At 47.7% G+C, this 20581-nt stretch overlaps 1 protein-coding gene across 2 annotated transcripts in view; it reads right to left on the bottom strand.

Annotated features, from left to right (window-relative positions):
* LOC144767792 (uncharacterized) overlaps positions 1 to 20581 on the bottom strand; it is an 834271-nt gene that overhangs the window by 359589 nt on the left and 454101 nt on the right. The gene's annotated exons all lie outside the window — the stretch shown is intronic.

The following is a 20581-nucleotide window of genomic DNA, read 5'->3' as shown; positions in this document are numbered from 1 at the left end:
AATTGTTAGGAATTTTGGTTTAACAGGGATTCTAGAAGCAATCTCACTCCGATGAGAGCATGATTATAATGTTTTTAAACACTGTATGTACTTTAACACCTCAGATCACATTGCTGCTTCCAAAAACTATACGGAAACATTGTTGGGTATTCAAGTATGGTCAAACACTTTTTAGATTCTACAACATATCAGTAAATAATGCAAAATAGCGAGCTTGTATCACCCTATGCTTGTGTTCCTTTTTACAACTGTTGTCAGTGTGAAAAGTGCACACAGAGAAACAGTCAGAAAGAAATGCAATGTGTCGACACCTCAAGAAGCTGCCCATGGTGAGCTAATGCAGAAAGGGTCATAGTCAGGCAAGTGAAATTTATGAATATGAATCCAGCCATGGACTAGAGAAGGAACTATTGCTAGTTCATGGATTCTGGAAGATAAAACTGGTTCACTTTGCAACCTCCACTGAACTGATAAACAAGTAACTTACCTCCAGTAGTGCTCTTTCTGGTAGAGACTATCTAGCCGCAGATTCCTCACCTTTTAAATATTTCCCAGGCATCAGACTTGATCCAGAAGCTTTTTCAGCCGTACCTCGGGCGCGCCGGTTGGTGGCGCAATGCAGTTTTGCAACAACCCAGGTCCCCTCTGTAAACAATGTACAGAGCCTATATGGGCGCCACCCCTGAGCACTGATGTCAGTTGTTTTCGAGCCTGTCCACATCCTCAGAGGCCAAGCCCTATGAGTGATACGGATGGAAACCAGTTTGCAGATTCCTAGACTTGGGATCTTATTAAAGGATAGTGTCCAATCACAGAACACGGAGGACAGGAAGGTCGGTGAGGAATTTGCGGCTTGATATATTCTGTAATAGAAACAGCGTAACAGAAGGTAAGTAACTTGTCCTTCTAATGGAGATTTCTAGCCACAGATTTCTCACCTATTGACAATTTTGAATAGCTACCAAAGCAGAACCTAATAGGAGGTGGGTCTGTGAGTGGACTCAGACCAAAAACTCCTGTAGGAACGGGTAGACAAATTGCCTCTTCCAGCAAATCTGACTGTCCAGAAAATATTGCTTTGCGAACGTTTAGCGGGACGCCCATGCAGTTGCCTGGCTGATATCTAGGTCTGGGACTCTGAGTGTTAAACACCACTGGCCATAGTGGAATGAGCATACAGCTGTTCTGGGGGGTGCTTTTTGGACAGCACATAGCAGATCGTTATGCTAAAACAAAGTTCTGGAGGCACGCTCAAGGAGTCCACTGCTATCACCAACGTGAGGACTACATGAAGATTTTCCTCCGAGAACTGTTAGAAGACAGCCTGACAAATCTATTTTCAGTGGAACAAGCTCCTCTGCAGAGGGCGCCAGAACAGCCTATAATCACCCAGCTGCTCCATTACAGAGAACGCAACAAGATTCTACGTCTGGCACCAGAGATTGGAGACCTTCACTACCATGGTAATAAGCAGTCCTTCTATCCCGATTTCACTGTGGTGGTACAGATTGCCCAAATGGAGCTTCTCCTTGGTAAATGTACCCTACGCCCTTCTTTACCCGGGAAAGGTCTGTGTCCTCGTGAACATAAGGCAAATTTTTTCATGGATCCCAAGCTGGCCATAAAATTCTCCCGCAAGTATGCCCGCGGATCGCTACCCGCAGCTTCCAGCTGGGGGCTGACCTGGAAGGCCGCCTCAGTGACAACAACTGATTTTGCTTTTGCCCAATAATCACTTTGCCCATGCAGCTCCTCTGACCCATCTGAGGACTGAGGCTAGAGAGTTGCCCGCCTCACTATGCCTCAGGATGGATTCCTACTGGCCTTTCTATGTTTTTGCAGCATGGGAAGTGGTGGTGGGAAGGTTTTTCAATGGTTTGGGGTTACTGAAGTGCGTAGGGGAGGAGTGTTCTGTTTATTCTTTTGTTTTACAACAGCTGCCTTGGCGTTATGCACCACACATTCCTTGATCACAGGCCGCATGCGACACACCTATATATAACACACCATGGTGGCAGAAGACATCTGTGCTCAAGACCTTCATAACCTAATAAGTTCCACACCCTGATGAGTTGAGTCATTCTTATTTCTTGGAATATCTGAGACATGAACGATTGAAAAGTCAGGCAGACGTTCACTTACCTCCAACATGTTTTTTTTTACCCACAGTATTTCTTAACTGGCATTTCGAGGTATGTAACGTTAGCCACAAGTGTTAAACTCAAAGATGTTCGGCAGAATGAACACAGTAGATGGGTGCAATAACTCAGTGTTATTTTCAGTGTAACAGTAATGTAATATCTGAGGTGTTGTAATTTGTAAACCTTAGTAACCTGACAAACCAAGAGTAGACAATCCATACTGAATGCGGGAAATGTGAGGGGGGAGGAAGACAACAGTGCACTGTAGGAAGTGTTAAGGAGTGTCTTGTTCACCCAGCCCTTTATGCCAGAACCCCGGCTGCTGCTGGGGATGTAGAAGGGGCTGTGCAGTGGAAGGCCATCAATGTGTCTTGATAGCAGGACCAAGCTTGCCGGGGGACAAGTATGGTAAGAAAGTGTCACCTGACCCAGAGGTGTGCGAAGTTTCTTAGCGTGGTCTCTCATCCGATTTAGCCTCCATATCGTTCAGGTACCCCTCCCAAAGCAGTGGTGGTGAGGCCCCTAAAGTGGTAGAAGAGAATTATGAATAAGCCTCAAGTTCTGAATATGCACCCCTCTTTAAGTCGTGGCCCAATTCCCTAGTGCGGGGTGTGTGGTGGGACCGCAATGAGGCCTTCCAGGCCATGGAAATTCACAGTTTGGCAACACCTAGGGTGAAGTAGAGGAATTTGTGCATATTTCGGGTACATTTTGAGCGATGGGTTAATCCTAACATGCATTGTAGTGCTGCCTGAGGGAACTGTCTCCCCTCTACATTGGATTCATGAGTCATGACCACACCCTTGTAGTCTGTGGTATTGAGGACTTCCAGGCCATGGAAATGTACACAATCCAAGAAAAAGCACACTAGTGTGGGTTTGAAAAGGTACACTGGTGTATTGTTTGAGTTAAGCAAAACGCTCAACTTTTTGTTGCCCCACTGCCCAGAAGCCACTCCAATACAAGGTCAAAACTACAAAGGAAAAGAAGCGTTCAAATTCAATCAATAAATGTCCTTTAAGCAATCCTTAAGATAATATTGCTACTTAAACAATTCCTCATTATCCAATTCAAAGTAGAAACTCAGGAGTCTTGTGTATCTCATTGAATCCAATTTTATACAAACAATGCTTTTTTATCAGAAGCAGTCCATTCAACCCAGCCAATGCGCCTCATCCCATAAGGACTTCATCAGGGCTGTAAATTTAAAACATCCATGTCACTTATTTTATATTGTATCAACAATGTTCAGATCCACCCATAAACCCATATTACAATTAAATAAAAAAAAACTCTGAATGCACCCAACAAGACTCCCTACCTATATACAATCTAATACAACCATTTCCTGTGCAATCTTGGATTACACAATTAATGTTACCCTCCCACCTATCAATCCAATGGCCAAGTGAAGAACAACAATATCAATGTATACTTTCCCCAAAAAGTATATTTTTTGTTTCTGCCCAGGTGAAGTCATTTAGACAGACCATGTGGTGCCTAGCATACACCATGGTCCTTCCCAACATCTAACTTGTCATTCCTTCCAGGGTTGTGAAAAGTAATCCACCCACACGTCCTCAGGAATTAAATGCCCTGGTTTTAGCGTGATTCAACTCATCTGTCCAATCGTCTGTATCAGGTATTTTGACAGGTTATCAGATCCTCTTCTTTTTGTATTTATAGTTTTGACCATGGAAAATGACAGTTTGGCAAGGGCCAGTGCGAGGTTGATAAATGTGTGAATATTTCAAATACGTTTTGAGTGCCTGGGTAGCCCAAACATACAATGGGGAACAGCACCCCCCAGTATATTCGATTCATGAGCCATGGCCACCTCCAGTTGCCGGCATTTAGTGGACAGCACCACACCAAATGAAGGAAGACTGCATTGACCTTGGGACACAAAGTGCAATAGCGTATGGACCTTCGAAAAATGTGGTCCATCCGTTGGGTTGTCAGGTAGGTTTGGTGTACATAATTAAATTGTAAACATTTGAGACATGCATTGCAAGAAATGTTTTTACCTTTCAGTGGGCATCTTTCCCTATGAGTGTCAATAAGCTCCTGGCCAATATCCAACGCCGAATGTGCCTGCAAGGCTGAGAGCAGCAGATCTGTCTTGTGCTATTGTGCGGTGTAGAGGCAGGTAACTGCATGTCTTGAATGACCGTATGTGAGAAGCATGTGTGATGGTTGGGAGATGGTTTGCATATCCACAAGAGGATTGCTGGACCGAGCCCTAATTTGCAGAACACTTTCAAAAGGTAGGGCCATTCCAAGGAGTCGAGGGCTTTTTCAATATCCAGGGAGCCGGCTCATGGGTATAGGGCCTTGGTACGCACAAAGTTTATTATCAGAAACAATCTGAGTCAATTTAGCAAAACGTTGCACTTTTGAATGAGGCATTTTGATCCATGTAAACTATTGATTTCGCTATCACCTGTAGTCTATTTGTTAATATTGCCCCAGGATTTTATAGTCCATATTCAACAGGGACAAGGGTGAAAAGAGCCCACTAGAAATTGGTCCCTTTCTGGTTTAAAGAGAACTGTAAGAACAGCTTCTCTCTTTATCCCCACTCCCATTTTGTGGGGCTATATATTCCCTGTAATCTAATGTGGAGATTCGCGTTAGCATATTCGTATGAACTATTTTTGTTTGGGCTAGCTGGGTAAAAGAAAAAGGTTTGGAGACAGAGCACTTTTACAGAGCTTCCATCTTGGCCTTTAAAGACGTCAATTCTTATTCTCACCAGAACAGCCCCCAACCCGCCCCAGTCTAGTGTGAAGAGTAAGGGGTTGTGGTTAAACAAGATCATTTGTTTGCGTCAACAAGATGCAGCCCAGGTAGTCGGATGGTTTTGGCTTAGGGGCCCAGTCTGCATAGCAGAATATGACGTCTATCTTAGTGTGAATTCAATGAAGCCCGGACTAATAGGAGTATTAGCTGCCCTGTTAGTTGGGAGGGCGAGGCACAATATGCTTAAGAGTTGCATGCGGAAGGGCCAGGGTTGGAGGTACCTCGTATTCGTAGGATTTCGACCCTGGGACACGATTAACATCTTCACCAGAAACATGGGATGAGTGTGTTGATCAGTGTTAGAAACGGGACCCCCGGCCGGCCAAGGCTCACGCCACAGTCAGTGAGGGATCACCATTTCTAAGGTCAGGGCAAGGGAGTTGCACACCAAGATAAACCCTGCTCACCCTCTAGGTAACGTGACGCGAGCAGCAAGGCTAATCTCGAAGGCGATGTGTAAAGCGTTTGCGCGCGCACCCAGCAACAACACCCAAGGCCCACCACAAAGGAAACTCCACACAAGGTTATATCAAAAATAGCTTTTGTATTATAATAAAAACACATTAGATAACAAAACACACTTTTACAATGTGCCAACAGGCACGGGCAGAATTTACAAGGGATTATGTACAGGACAGGGCCACCTGGACCACTGTCAGGGGTATGCACTTTTAGAATTAGCACTTGTAGGTATAACACTTAGCACATAGACATATAATGACTGTAGCACCAAAATAGTAAATGTAGCACACAACCAGTAATTCCTGGTAAAGGGTAAATACCTCCTACGCAACCCTAACCACTGTAGGAAAATCACGCAGGGAACTAGGACCTTAATATCAGGACCTATAGAAGGAGAACACCATCACCTAAGCATGTCACATTTAGCAAAGGGAAGGAAACCTAAAACAATCCTCTAAGCAGGTCACTTTTAGCAAAGGGGAAGAAACATAAACAATCACCTAAGCAAGTCACATTTAGCAAAGGTAATAAAACATAAACAATCCTCTAAGCAGGTCACTTTTAGCAAAGGGGAAGAAACATAAAACAATCACCTAAGCAAGTCACATTTAGCAAAGGTAATAAAACATAAACAATCCTCTAAGCAGCTCACTTTTAGCAAAGGGGAAGAAACATAAAACACATTGCACATGAGGCTTAAAAACACATTCAGAGGTGCAGGTAGAACATTTGCGCAGGAATCACATAAGCAAGTAAACCATAAATTGCGCCTGGTGCACATAGGCACAACACTAGAACTGTCCCTCAGGCCAACTGGCCTCGCAAGGGCTGAAATGCCCTTAGTCCAAAATGTCAGGGCAGGCTGCGCAAGCAGCAAAGAACAAACCTAAACGTGGCAACTGCCCATAAAGTGCTGGGCAGCTGTAAAGCAATGATGAGCCAACGTTGGAGCCTTGTGGGTTCAAGAACAATGGTGGGGCGAAACACAGTGTGGGAGCCATGGGGCTCTAACCAACTAACTGCCCCCTGAGCCTCGCTGGGCCCTAAAATAAATGACTGGGATGTGAGCCTCCCTGGGTTCTGCAATAACGAATGCCCCTCGAGCCTCTCTGGGCTCGCAAACAAATATGGGCGGGAGCCTCAGGGCTCTACAAACAAGGCACTGGCCCTCGAGCCTCCCTGGGCTCGTAATAGCAAAATGGCGTCCTGAGCCACTCGGGCTCTCAATACTAAATGTGCCCGCTGTAGTTGGAGTCCCACTCGGGGACTCGAGGAGAAGGAAATGATGCCAACAAGAGCCTCTGCGGCTCAACAAAAAGGAACTGGCCGGGCGCCGGTGGAACCCCACCCTCTGGGGCTCGAGAACAAGTGTGGCCCAACGTTGGAGCCTCTCAGGGGCTCAAGACAGCGACACCCTGCCACACGGAGCCTCCCCTAGCCCTCCTCACTTACCGGGCTACTCTGGCGGGGGCTCCCTGCGGGTTTCGCGCGGCTCCTCTCTGCTCCGGGCTGCGGGGGCGGGACTTCCGGCAGCCTCTCCCGGGCCGCGCAGCGATTGGCCGGCCAGCAAGCTGCTTCCGGGTCGTCGCAGGCAGCGCGGCGGCCCGGCGGGGGCTGCACACACTCCTGGGCTGCGGCGGTGATCTCGGGGCTACCACGAGGGGTCGGCACCCTTTCTAATTAAAATAGAAAGCGAGGTGGGCACTCGCTCGGGGGCATAAGAACGGCACCAGGTCCCTGGCGGGGTGGGCACCTGCCAGGGATACGAAAATGGCCAAAACGGGTCAAATGCCGGGTGGGCACCGGCGAAGAGCAAGGGAAGCGCTCCCAAGCGCGGGTGACAAAGTAAAGCGCTCCCAGGCGCTAGGGACAAGAATAAAGCGCTTCCAGGCGCTCTGGCAAAAAGTAAAGCTCCAGCAGGGTCTGGAGGCAGGCAGGGGGGCAAGGCTGGGCCCAGTGCCAGCTCACTGGGTCTCCAGGCAGGGAGACAATCCAAGTGGCGGTCCTCCTGGCCCCAGCAACAGCAGCAGCCCCCTCTGGCAGGATCCTGGAACAGAACAGAACCAATTGTAAGGGGACACAGCCCCTTCTTATACTACTAAATCCTTTGTCTGTAGGTGCAGGGCGGGGGAGAAATCAGTCGCAGCTGGTTTTGGAGCACCCTTGATGGCTCAACCACCCCTTTCATTCACAAGGGAGGCTAGGGTCGTTAGACGCACCACAGGGGGCGGAGCCAGCATTGTGTGGGGGAAGCCCAGCCCCATTCAGGAACCAGGTGCAGCCCTCCCTCACATCACTCAGGCTGATCTCTCCACTCACTCCGGGGCAGACCCATCCAGACTTCCTGGAGCCAGGCTTGCCAGCCAGCTCCAGCCAATCACGCTCCAGCACCTTCACTGCACACACACATCAATGTCTAGAAGTAGCACTTCCCCACTAGACACATACAAGCCGCACATACCATTGCGCAGCATTCACTCTCACGAGTTCGCACATACCAAACTCGAGCCTGTACTCCCCACGCATCAGGAACTAACATGGACACACACATTCCCCATACATTCCTATGGGAGGGCAGGCCAGCCTCACTACACGCATGCACTTTACTCTGGGACACAGGGCAAAAGTACGCAGAGACCCAAAAACCACTAACACAGATCACATACAGATTACGGGTGAACCTGCCAGAAGGGCCAAGTCCAACACAACCCCCTTCCAGCCAAAACGCAGGGCAGACCAATCACCACCGTGATGGACTACCCTGCTTGGGGCGATAAAACACGGACGCGGGCCCGCAACTGCAGGGACACCCCCCTGTTTTACGCCACAGTGAACCCCTGGGGTTCCTTCTAAAACTATGGTAGGGACCAACTGGGCTACCCCACTGGTACTCTCCAGCTGTTCTCGCCCAGGACCAGGCCCTAGGCCACCCAGGTGCCACTGGTTCCTGCCTACTCACAGAGTGGGGGGCAGTAACCCCTGGCACATAGTAGCCATTCTCCACCCTTCCTGTCTGCAAGACAGGGCTAGACTGCCACTGGTTCTCCAGCCTAGGGTCTACAACCTCAGGCAGACGAGGAGTCTCAGGGAAGGCTCTCCTCCCCCTACCTCTTCTTCTAGGGTTCCTCCTCCTCCTGCGAGGGGTACCCTCAGAACACCATTCTCCCAACCTTGGGTTTAACCCCTCAGGTTGCACCGGGGTAAGAAGTGGGCTCTCCCACCCTCTGCACCCCCTTCCAGAGTCCTGCTCCCTCCCAACCGGGGCGGTACCTCTGGAAGAAGAACTGGTCAGGACACTGATTACAGTAGTCCCACCCTTTAGGTCAGGCGGATCCTGAACCTGGCCTCCCAACCTCGGGTCTAAAACCTTCGGTGGCACAATTGCCTGGCACTCCAGGACTTCTGGGGACTCACATACTATTCCCCAATCACTCCTTTCGCTGGACTCCTGTACCCTCCCTACCGGAGCAGTACTGCCAGACTCTAGAACCATAGAAGCTCCGCTTACAGATGCTCCAGGTCCTCTACACGCTAGGAGATCTCCCTCAAGTGAACTAACAGGAAAGCCTAGGTTCCCATCCTGGTGTTCCCTAAAGAAACCATCCAGGCTCTGCGGCAGGGCTTCGGGCGCTTGGGGACTCGCGGTCACACACACACTCCCACTCCACTGAGACAGGTAGTAAGCCCCTACACCCTCCTCACTATACTGGGACCTAGCTCGGCTACACCGACCCTCCTCCACCACGCTGGGCTGGAGGACACCTGACCCACTATTGTTGGAATCACTCACTAATGACTCCAGAGAACCTCTCGCACCGACCCAGCGCTCTGCTTCATCTGCAAGGTCCCAAGGACAAAAGGAACCACACCTCAACAGGTGCTGGCGCAACTCTGGACAACAAATACTGAGCATCTGCTCCTTAGGAACTATATTGAGCAGTCCATACAAATCCGGTTTTGGGTTAAGCTCTCTCCAACTGTCCAGTGCTTCTTCACATTCATCCACAAAATCTTCCCAAGACTGGTGAGACAGTTTCCTAAGTCTCCTGAACTTCAACCTGAACTCCTCTTCTGAGGAAACAGGTACCATACTCGGGGAACTGGGAGTGGGACTTTCTACACTGAAATTTAAATAGCTGCCACCACTGGGCTTAACCCTCCCTGGGGAATCCAGGACATTAAAACTACACTCAGGGGATAACCTACCCTCTAGGGTTATCTTCTCCCTCAACAAGGCCCTTCCAGCCTCTAGCTTGGCGTGCTCTAACCTGAGCTGTTCCACTGCTAGCTGGTGCTCCCGCTCTTCCCTCCCATCCAACCACTCCTCTGGGGACAGGACAAGGGATGGGGCGGTGGTACTGACACTGGACCCAGCAAGGGACTCCCTATCTATGGGGTCCTCACTATCTGCTGGTGCCCATTCACTGTCATCTTCATCCTCTTCACATTCTTCAGGGCTCCCCACAGACTCACCACCCTCATGGCGTGCGGCCCGGGCCCTCTCTCTCTCACTGTACTCAAGATCCCATTGACCCTTTCGCCATTGGATCAGGCTGTCCCTAAACTGGGACTGAGTATCCGACTCACTCACCTCCATGCCTCCCTCTACACAGAATCTGACCAGCTCTAACCTACTGTATTTAAAAAGACCACAGAGATCAAAAGTTGGCTCCAATTTGGCGGACGTTCTCAAGAAGAGTTTGACACAGGGAACCTGGGGGTCTGGGCTTAACAGGAGTATACAGTTACAAAAATTCAGCAAGATCCCTATCTCAGAGAACTTGCACTCCTCTGTCCAGTGTAACACACCACTCATTCACCCCCCCCCCCCCTCGGTAAGGCAGTTTCTACCACCCCAGATTTCTCAACCTGACCATAAGTGACACAGGTACCAATCTGGGAGCAGGGCGGGGAACAAATGTACTGGACACAATTATAAAATGACACCTTTCAGGAGCAGAAATACTTAAACTTCACCTAAAAAACAATAATCCCAAAAATGTGGTTATCTAAAAATGTAGAGTTTTGTAGTGCGGCCTGTCGCCACTGTGGTGCAGCGCAAACGCAAGTCCAATCCGCACCGCTTGCAACCAATGTTAGAAACGGGACCCACGGTCAGCCAAGGCTCACGCCAAAGTCAGTCAGGGATCACCATTTCTAAGGTCAGGGCAAGGGAGTTACACACCAAGATAACCCCTGCTCAACCTCTAGGTAATGTGACGCGAGCAGCAAGGCTAATCTCGGAGGCGATGTGTAAAGCGTTTGCGCGCGCACCCAGCAACAACACCCAAGGCCCACCACAAAGGAAACTCCACACAAAGTTATATCAAAAATAGCCTTTGTATTATAATAAAAACACATTAGATAACAAAACACACTTTTACAATGTGCCAACAGGTACGGGCAGAATTTACAAGGGATTATGTACAGGAAAGGGCCACCTGGACCACTGTCAGGGGTATGCACTTTTAGAATTAGCACTTGTAAGTATAACACTTAGCACATAGACATATAATGACTGTAGCACCAAAATAGTAAATGTAGCACACAACCAGTAATTCCTGGTAAAGGGTAAATACCTCCTACGCAACCCTAACCACTGTAGGAAAATAACGCAGGGAACTAGGACCTTATTATCAGGACCTATAGGAGGAAAACACCATCACCTAAGCATGTCACATTTAGCAAAGGGAAGGAAACCTAAAACAATCATCTAAGCAGGTCACTTTTAGCAAAGGGGAAGAAACATAAACAATCACCTAAGCAAGTCACATTAAGCAAAGGTAATAAAACATAAACAATCCTCTAGGCAGGTCACTTTTAGCAAAGGGGAAGAAACATAAAACAATCACCTAAGCAAGTCACATTTAGCAAAGGTAATAAAACATAAACAATCCTCTAAGCAGGTCACTTTTAGCAAAGGGGAAGAAACATAAAACACATTGCACATGAGGCTTAAAAACACATTCAGAGGTGCAGGTAGAACATTTGCGCAGGAATCACATAAGCAAGTAAACCATAAATTGTGCCAGGTGCACATAGGCACAACACTAGAACTGTCCCTCAGGCCAACTGGCCTCGCAAGGGCTGAAATGCCCTTAGTCCAAAATGTCAGGGCAGGCTGCGCAAGCAGCAAAGAACAAACCTAAACGTGGCAACTGCCCATAAAGTGCTGGCCAGCTGTAAAGCAATGATGAGCCAACGTTGGAGCCTTGTGGGCTCAAGAACAATGGTGGGGCGAAACACAGCGTGGGAGCCACGGGGCTCTAACCAACTAACTGCCCCCTGAGCCTCGCTGGGCCCTAAAACAAATGACTGGGCTGTGAGCCTCCCTGGGCTCTGCAATAACGAATGCCCCTCGAGCCTCTCTGGGCTCGCAAACAAATATGGGCAGGAGCCTCAGGGCTCTACAAACAAGGCACTGGCCCTCGAGCCTCCCTGGGCTCGTAATAGCAAAATGGTGTCCTGAGCCTCTCGGGCTCTCAATACTAAATGTGCCCGCTGTAGTTGGAGTCCCACTCGGGGACTCGAGGAGAAGGAAATGCTGCCAACAAGAGCCTCTGCGGCTCAACAAAAAGGAACTGGCCAGGCGTACTGTTGTATTGGCCGAATGTCGATTGGCAGAGGATATTCTCTTTCATATTCTAGATTTTTTAATTTTTTCATTTCCGGGTCAAAATAGTATTTCACTTTGTCTGTAGCAAGAGAATTTTCCCATTGTGTCCATTTTGGATTTAATGCCACAGTAGGTAAATTACATGGGCTTGTTAATGCCTCAAAGGCTGATTCTGCTGTTCTAACAGTAATCTGTCTGCCATAAGCTTGGTCTCTTTCTTTTGCTACAGCTGTTTGAACCGCATGAACAATGTTTTCCTCAATGCTGAATGTTTTTTCAGCTTCTGTGTACAAATGTGATTTGTATGCTATTGGTACCTTTTCTCCCTCATTAGAGGTTAGGTATGTGAATCCGCATCTTCCTGGGATGACCCGGATCACAAGGTTGCGTGTGTTATCGCGTGTTTGCAATTTTGTTTTAGCTAACATGTCTGTTTGCAATGATCTCAAAATTTCTGTGTGTTTTTGAGTCCAATTGATTGTTTTAAAATCTGGTTTTATTAGTTCATAGAGAGGTTTAACCCTCTCTGCATAATTTAGAATGTAAGTTCTTCCGAAATTCAGGAAGCCTAGAATTGATTGTAAGTTTTTCAGCGTTCTTGGTGCTTGGATTACAGCACATTTCTCTAAGAAATTGTCTGCCAGGCTTTTGCCTTCACTTGATAATTCATATCCTAAAAACAGGACAGTTAGATGGGCAATTCGTGACTTTTTAAAGTTGAATTTGTAACCCTCTGCTGCGAACCCAAGTATTATGGTGTTCACTCTTTTCAAGTGAGTATCCAAGTCATCATCTGTTAGATAGATGTCATCGACATAAGATAATGCCTCATCATCATACATTTGTAGTAACTCTGTTACTCTCGCTGAGAATAATCCTGGGCTGTTCTTGAACCCCTGGGGGAGTCGACAGAATTTTTCTGCAAGCCCATTATTGAGAAAGCGGTCAAATACCTGCTTTCAGGTGCAATGTTTTGACAAAAGAATCCATTAGAGATGTCTAATGTTGTTTTGTATTTTTTGCGCACGATGTTATTCATTAGTGCTGCACTATGTGAGTTTTGTACTGCAAATGTTTTGCAGCAGGAGTTAAGGTGTCTGTAGTCCAAAACTAGACGATATGAATCGTCTGGCTTGGAGACAGGAAACAAAGGGTTATTCATTTGTGAGGTGCAAGTTTCAATCACCCCCTGGTATTCAAGTTGATCTAAGATCTCCCTGACCTGTTTTTTAGCTTCTTGCTTAATTGGGTACTGCCTTTGTGCAGTTGGTTGACATTTTAACTGGATTTTGTGAGGAGGAGAGTCCTCATCCCATCCAACATGATTTTTATATAATGCAGTAGCTTGGGCTACTGCCCACTTTCTTGCAAGTGTATATATTTTATGAATTGGAATGTGATTTGAGAAGGCAGGCATAATCATTTGTTAGCCATGAGGGCACTCCCTGACAAACTCCGGTGGCCAGTCTTTCTCAGCTAAAAGGATGTCATAGCCTTTGGAGAGGTTATCCCAAAATAGACCCCTTATTTTCCTAGTCTTATCTCCCTCTATACGTAATGTTATCTCGTATATTTTATGAGGTTTGCTAACTCTGGTGTCTGCAGTTTCCACCTGAATGTATTCATTCGTGTCCACTGTCTCCAGATGATTCATCAGGATCTTGCGAGCTATGCTCACTTCTGCTGCGCTGTTTAGCATTGTCGGAGCCCACTCTCCGTTTTTCAGCTGTGTCCTCAGTATCCTCGGCATGTTTGATTATTTTAATACTGGCTACCTTCCTTTTTGGAAATTGTAATTTTTTACTTTGATGAGCAGGTTCCTTGTCTTTGGACTTCACGTGCTCTTCCCTGTGTTCTAACCGTCCTCTTCTTTCCGATTTCTGCGAGGAAGTCTGAAAAGATCGAGAGGGACGTGTATCAATATCTTGATATCTATCAGGTTTCTTCAAATTATCCCTATTTCTAAGGTTGTATCTTTTTTCAGAGGGCTCCCTCTAGGGAGACTTGTGTCCTTGGTCCGGAGATCTTTCTCTCCGCCGAGGAGACTTTCCTCTGGTCTGGAATCTTTTTTCTTTGGGAGTGGAATGTTTATTTTAATCCCAGCTCTTTTTTGTAGTGTTTAAATTATTTTTAATAAATATTTTTTCAGGATTTTCAGTTAGTTGGGGTTTTACTGGTTTCCCACCCAAACTATATCAGACGAGCAGCCCGGTGGCAGAGGGCTCGCGCGCGCTGGGCGCTACATTTTGCTTTTAATTACCTTCCTCCTCTGCTGACTGAAGAGCAGCCCTTCGTCCCGCTGACTGAAAGCGCTGGACGCCATCCACTTTTTTAAAACTCACTCCTCCCGCCCTGTTGGCTCCTCCCACCTCCTGTGTCACGCGCCTATTTAGGCCACGCCCCTTTTTCTGTTGGTGAACAGACGAGCAGCCCGGTGGCAGAGGGCTCGCGCGCGCTGGGCGCTACATTTTGCTTTTAATTACCTTCCTCCTCTGCTGACTGAAGAGCAGCCCTTCGTCCCGCTGACTGCAAGCGCTGGACGCCATCCACTTTTTTAAAACTCACTCCTCCCGCCCTGTTGGCTCCCCCCACCTCCTGCGTCACGCACCTATTTAAATGTCCCCTATGCGGCCGCGCAGCGGACGAGCGCAGCGGGCGCGCCGGCGGCGCGCCGGAGTCGCGCCAGAGTCAAGCCCGTCTGCGCCCGTCCGCGGCCGGACGGGCCCAGGGACGCTGCTACTGCTATTCCCTACTCTCCTTCTGCCCTCATGCACCTTCAATCCGCCGCTTGTCCCCTATCACCGGACACCTCCACACGGATCACTTCACTTGGAATCGCTGGTGATCTCTCCCCCCATCTGGGCCCGGTCACTTCTCCCACCTCTCCTATTATCCCCGAGTCACAGATCCGTTTACTTTATTTAAACACTCGTTCTTTTGTCAGACATCAAACTGACATTTTTCACTTACTTTTGACTGAAAGGCCTGACGTCCTTCTACTTTCTGAGACCTGGCTCACGGACGACTCCCTCCCGGACATATTGGCAGCGTTACCTCCAGACTATTACCTGCTTAACACCAACCGCCAAGGGGGCCGCTCTGGGGGGGGGGGGGGGTCGCAGCGGTAATACATAAGAACATCAGGGTTACCGCCTCCACCTCTATGACTCTGCCTGATGTGGACAATCTGGTTCTCAGTCTTGGGACTGAGGTGGGCGCAGTCACCTTTATGGTACTCTACCGCCCTCCCCAGCCCATGCCCTCCTTCCCTGCATCTTTCATTGAACAGCTTGCCAGCCTAGCTACTTCCTACCCACGTATAGCTATTGTCGGGGACTTTAACTACTGGTTTCAGCATAAGGATGCCGGTCCCCATGCCTCTGAATTGTTCGAAGGTCTCTCGAGCCTGAACTTCAGCCAATTAGTCACCTCTCCCACTCACAGTGGCGGTCACATACTTGACCACATCTGGGTCCATGGGGTGAAGCCCTCCCACCCGCTTACCACACCTTGTGTATGGTCTGACCATTTTCTTATTGACACCACCATTTCTGTGGCAGGTCAGATTAGGACTCCCCCGCGGGAGGGTGGCATGGCTCGTAAGTGGAAGGCTGTTGATTCCTCCAAACTGTTATCCCACCTGTCTAACACACACCCCCTACCCTCAACAATATTGACATCAACGAGCTAGATGGTAAAGTTTCCAACTGGCTCGTGTCAGCTAGTGACATCTTTGCCCCACTAACCAAGTTCCCTCGATCCCGACACAGCAATTCCCATAAATGGTTTACTCCCCACCTTAAAGCCATACAGTTGGAACTCCGCCAATCTGAACGCAAGTGGAGAAGAGATTACGGCCTGTCAAGCAGAGATACTTATGTGGCAGTCCGTAATAAGTACAAATCTGCCATCTCTGCAGCAAAAAAAGCCTATGTCTCAGAGAGAATCTTACTAGCCCCCTGCAAGTCGAAGGAGATTTTCAGAGTCCTGGATGAATTCACCTCCGATCCCAGGACGCTCCCGACCCAGGCCCCCACACAGGAATCCTGCAATACACTCAGCACCTTTTTTATACAGAAGATTGTTTTGATTAAGGACACTATTCCGGTCACCTCACCGGGCGCTGATTCTGCTACTCCCCCCCATAATGCTCTTTCCATTACTCAGTTCCCCCCCTTAGATCTTACATCCCTAGCCAGTCTGGCCGCTCGTATTAAGTCTGGTTCTCCTGACTACCGCTGTCCACCTTCTATATTACGGGACATCTGCCACTCACTACCCGACTGCATCCTTCCCTTGCTTAATCTTTCTCTCCTTTCCGGGACGGTACCCAGCTCCTTCAAGGAGGCCGTTCTGGTGCCTCTGTTGAAGAAGCCTGGAGCCGATCCTGCCGTCCCGGCGAACTATCGTCCCATCTCTCTTCTACCCTTCTTTTCTAAAATCTTGGAAGCCCATGTCACCGCCTGTCTCTCGAGGTTTATCGAGAGCTCTAGCTTCCTCGAAGTTAACCAGGCCGGTTTCCGTCCTGGTCATTCTACGGAGACCGTGATCCTGGCCGTTCTGGATACCTTGAGAGACGGAGCTGACAAGGGTACCTCACAGGCCTTGGTATTATTAGATCTGTCGGCCGCCTTCGACACGGTGGACCATAACATCCTTCTCCACCGTGTCGAACAGGCCGGCATCCAGGGCCTGGCGCTGGCATGGGTTAAATCCTTCCTTACTGGGAGATCCCAGACCCTCAGCCTAGGTACATTTAGGGCTCCCAGGGAGCACCTGCCTTGCGAGGTCCCCCAGGGCTCCTCTCTATCCCCCCTTCTCTTCAATCTCTATCTTCGCCCCCTTCTTTTTTCTCTGAGGCAGTGGGACGTCACCGTCTTTAATTACGCGGACGACCTGCAACTCGTTTTTTCTTTAAACTCCCCCTCTGCTATCCCTACTTTCCAGGCAGTTATGTCCCATATCTTTCAGTGGATGTGTCAGAACCAGCTTAAATTGAACCCAGGAAAGACGGAGCTCCTCTTGCCTGGTAAGAGCGCCGCCCACTGGGGTCCACATTTCTGGCCGGCTCCCCTCCCACCCCGGTGGCCTCGGTGAAAAGCCTCGGGGTCACTATTGACGCTGGGCTTTCTCTCGGGCCGCCGGTGGGGACGGTGGTCTCCTCCTGCATGTTCCAGCTGCGCAGGATTAGGAAGGTGGCCTACCTCCTCACCCCCGATGCTCTGCTGCAAGTCATCATGGCCCTCGTTCTCTCCCGCCTGGATTTTTCGAATTCCATCTACCATGGTTTACCTAAATGTTCCATCTATAGGCTGCAAATCATTCAAAACCAGGCGGCGAGACTGGCCCTCGGGATACCGAAATGGCAGTCTGCCAAACCCCTCCTCATTAAATTGCACTGGCTCCCTGTCAGCCTAAGGGCTGCCTTTAAGCTTGGCTGCCTTATTTTTAAGTCTCTCTCTGGCTCTTGCCCCGCTTTCCTGAAATCCCTCATTCGGCCCTACTGTCCTTCACGTAACCTTAGATCACTACACTTACACCTCTTGGTTGTCCCTCCCATCAAACTCTGTAGATCTGGTGGTCGGAGATTCGCTTACCTCGGCCCCAAACTCTGGAACTCCCTCCCTCTCTCAGTCAGGATCTCTGGCACTCTTATCCAATTCCGTAAATCACTAAAAACCTGGCTTTTCCCACAATCTAGCTAAAAGTCCCTCTGTTCCTTTCAGCACCCTACCAGCGCCATGAAACTCACGGTGACAGTGCGCTTTACAAGCACCCCCTTAACATAACATAACATCTCTTCCTAGTTCTTCATAGGATTTTTCTATGATTCTGGCAAGTTCAAATGGCTGTTCTGCTATATCTGTTTCTTTCAGTTTTTGGCGGATAGCCACAGATGCTGCTTCTCCTTTTATGTTTGATAATAATAAAGCTGAGACCTGCTTGAAGTCTTTCAGTAATTTCATACCCAGAGTTAAAGCAGGTTCTGGACCGTATTCATTTTGAATCTGTCTTAGCACATCAGGTATTACCGCCATGGACGGAACACCATGTGTTTTTGTGTAAATGGAAGCAAAGACTGTGCCCCAAGTGTCATAGTCCTCCACATGTGGTGCGATCCCCATTGGAAGACAGATAGTCAGAATTCTGTGTTTCTCAGTAGGGGTAGTATCCGGAAATACTGCCTCTATTTGAGTGATTTTTTGTGCTAACCAGAATGGAATTTGTTCCCGTTTTGCGGGTACTTTACCCAGACATGACTGTATGTTCTGTGGTGTTATTTTATTTGTATTCCCCTGATGAGGGGTCAGCTGTGGAATGTTAATAGCTGGTTGGACTGTTGAAGTCCGCATTACATATTGGACTAATTGTCTATGAATTTTAATCAGTTGTTTTAGCTGTGCTAAAAGTTCTGGTATTGACATTTTTTCAATGTCTGGATGTGGTGTGTAGCCGGCTAGAACCGGCCACGTTGCTCCTGGTCTACCTAGTGGACTGAGCCTGGTGATGTGATTATTATGTTTTAGGGCGCCTCTAAACCAGAGCAGGTGCTCTTGGTATTTTAATGGGATTTCCACCTCCTCGAAAGGAGTGTAGATATCCAGTGGTTCCTCTACTTTGTAATAGTGGAATTCATGTGTGACAGCTTTTGCTGCTGGAAAGTTTATCCATGAATAGAATACCTCTGTCTGCCGATATTCATGTACCTCAATTACGAATATGACTGTACCACCTCTCGATGTTAGTCCATTTTCTATTAGTTTTAGAGTAATAGTTTTTCTTATGCAGACCGGGATGAGTATTGCATCCGGGTCATTCTGTAGCAGAGTTGTGTCATCCGCTAGGAGTTGAGCTGCTACTCTAGCTGCCTCTCTTTCTTCTTCATTGTCTGACATTTTACTGACAAGAAGGTTTTTGTTGCAGATTAAGTTTTCAAGGAAAACAAAGATTAGGTGCACAATATTTTGGAACACTGTATCCTTCAACGTTGAATAAACCAAAAACTATACATAGAAATCTCTTTCTACTAAGTTCCGGCGGATTTTAACGTATGACCCACTCCAGACGTCTTTGGAGTATTTACGGGAGAAAGGGTCTGTGTGAAAAAGCACGACTGAGTTACTTTAATGTCTTGCGTTAGATTTATCGCCTTACTAAACCGTTGGGCACCATGTAGTGTAGTTCCTATATTCCCAATAGGCTCTGCGCATTGGAATAATATATTCAGTATTGTAGACGTAGGACTGAGGTTATCTAGGTCTTTACTGACTATATTAGACTTAAGTTTTTTGTGCCAGCTAGCTCAGAGTTCACTAGAAACTTTCTCGAATAAGCGAGGAGGAGTTTAACCTCCCTGGATAGACAAGAAGGGATTTAGTTTCTGACAACCATAGAACATGACAACTTTGTTCTCCCTGAATAAGAGTATATCTCTAGAGTCGTGTGAAAACAAAAGACAGCTATTTTACTCAGTCAATAAGTGCGTACTTAGTTTCACCAGATTTGCAGAGAAAAAGAGAGACGGGCGTTTTCAATAAAAGGTGTTATTTATTGAGCAGTCTCTTTCCTCATACAAGAGAAATGAATTGCTACAATTGCAATACTTATAGTTAAGTTGTAGTGTAGTTCCTATTATCCCAATAGGCTCTGCGCATTGGAATAATATCTTCAATAGTATAGACCTAGGGCAGAGGTTAACTAGGTCTTCTACCGACGATATTAGACTTAAAGTTTTGTGTTTGCCAGCTAGCTCAGAGTTCACTAGAAACTTTCTCGAATAGGCAAGGAGGATTTTAACCTCCCTGGATAGACAAGAAGGGATTTAGTTTCTGACAACCATAGAACATGACAACTTTGCTCTCCCCTAATCAAGAGTGTATCTCTAGAGTCGTGTGAAAACAAAAGACAACTTATTTTACTCAGTCAGTTCAGTGCATTCTTAGTTTCACCAGATTGTAGAGAAAAGGAAGAGACGGGCGTGTTCAATAAAAGATGGTATTTATTGATCAGTCTCTTTTCTCATACAAGAGAAATGAATCGCTATTATTGCAATACTTATAGTTAAGTAAAGTGCATACAGTAAAGACAGAATTATAAAATAATACTATAAAAGCATTGATATGGTTTCTGAGCCATATGATACTTTAAAATGGATAAAATAGATACATACATATATACATTTGACTAATCGTACTCAACTGGTGCTTCTAACCACGCCTACCCCAGTGTACCTGACCTAAGCCTAATACGTGGGCGGGAGTAGATAAGTAGCAGTTTAAGTTAAGTTTGTTTTGCCAAGGGACTGACTCAAGAATTCTCTGCAAGGGGTTATTCAGTTCTGTACCTGAGATCTAGAATGGTGGAGGGCTGGTATCTCTTATCCCAGGTCTTGATATTCCAGCTGCCTGCGAGGGCTGCGTGGAAGCGCCGGAGCTGCATTTCTCGGCAGGAGAAAGGCAGCGTCTCGTTCTCAGCGCGTCAGGAAGGCGGGGCAGCGCCTGTGGGCTTCGCTCTCAGCTGGGCTCCTCGGCACGTCTCGCTGCTCCAATCTCGTCACCAC

The sequence above is a fragment of the Lissotriton helveticus genome, chromosome 7, assembly GCF_964261635.1.
Source record: "Lissotriton helveticus chromosome 7, aLisHel1.1, whole genome shotgun sequence".
Lineage (NCBI taxonomy): Eukaryota > Metazoa > Chordata > Amphibia > Caudata > Salamandridae > Lissotriton > Lissotriton helveticus.
The sequence above is the reverse complement of the archived record's forward strand: the minus strand, read 5'-3'. Positions and strand labels throughout refer to the sequence as shown.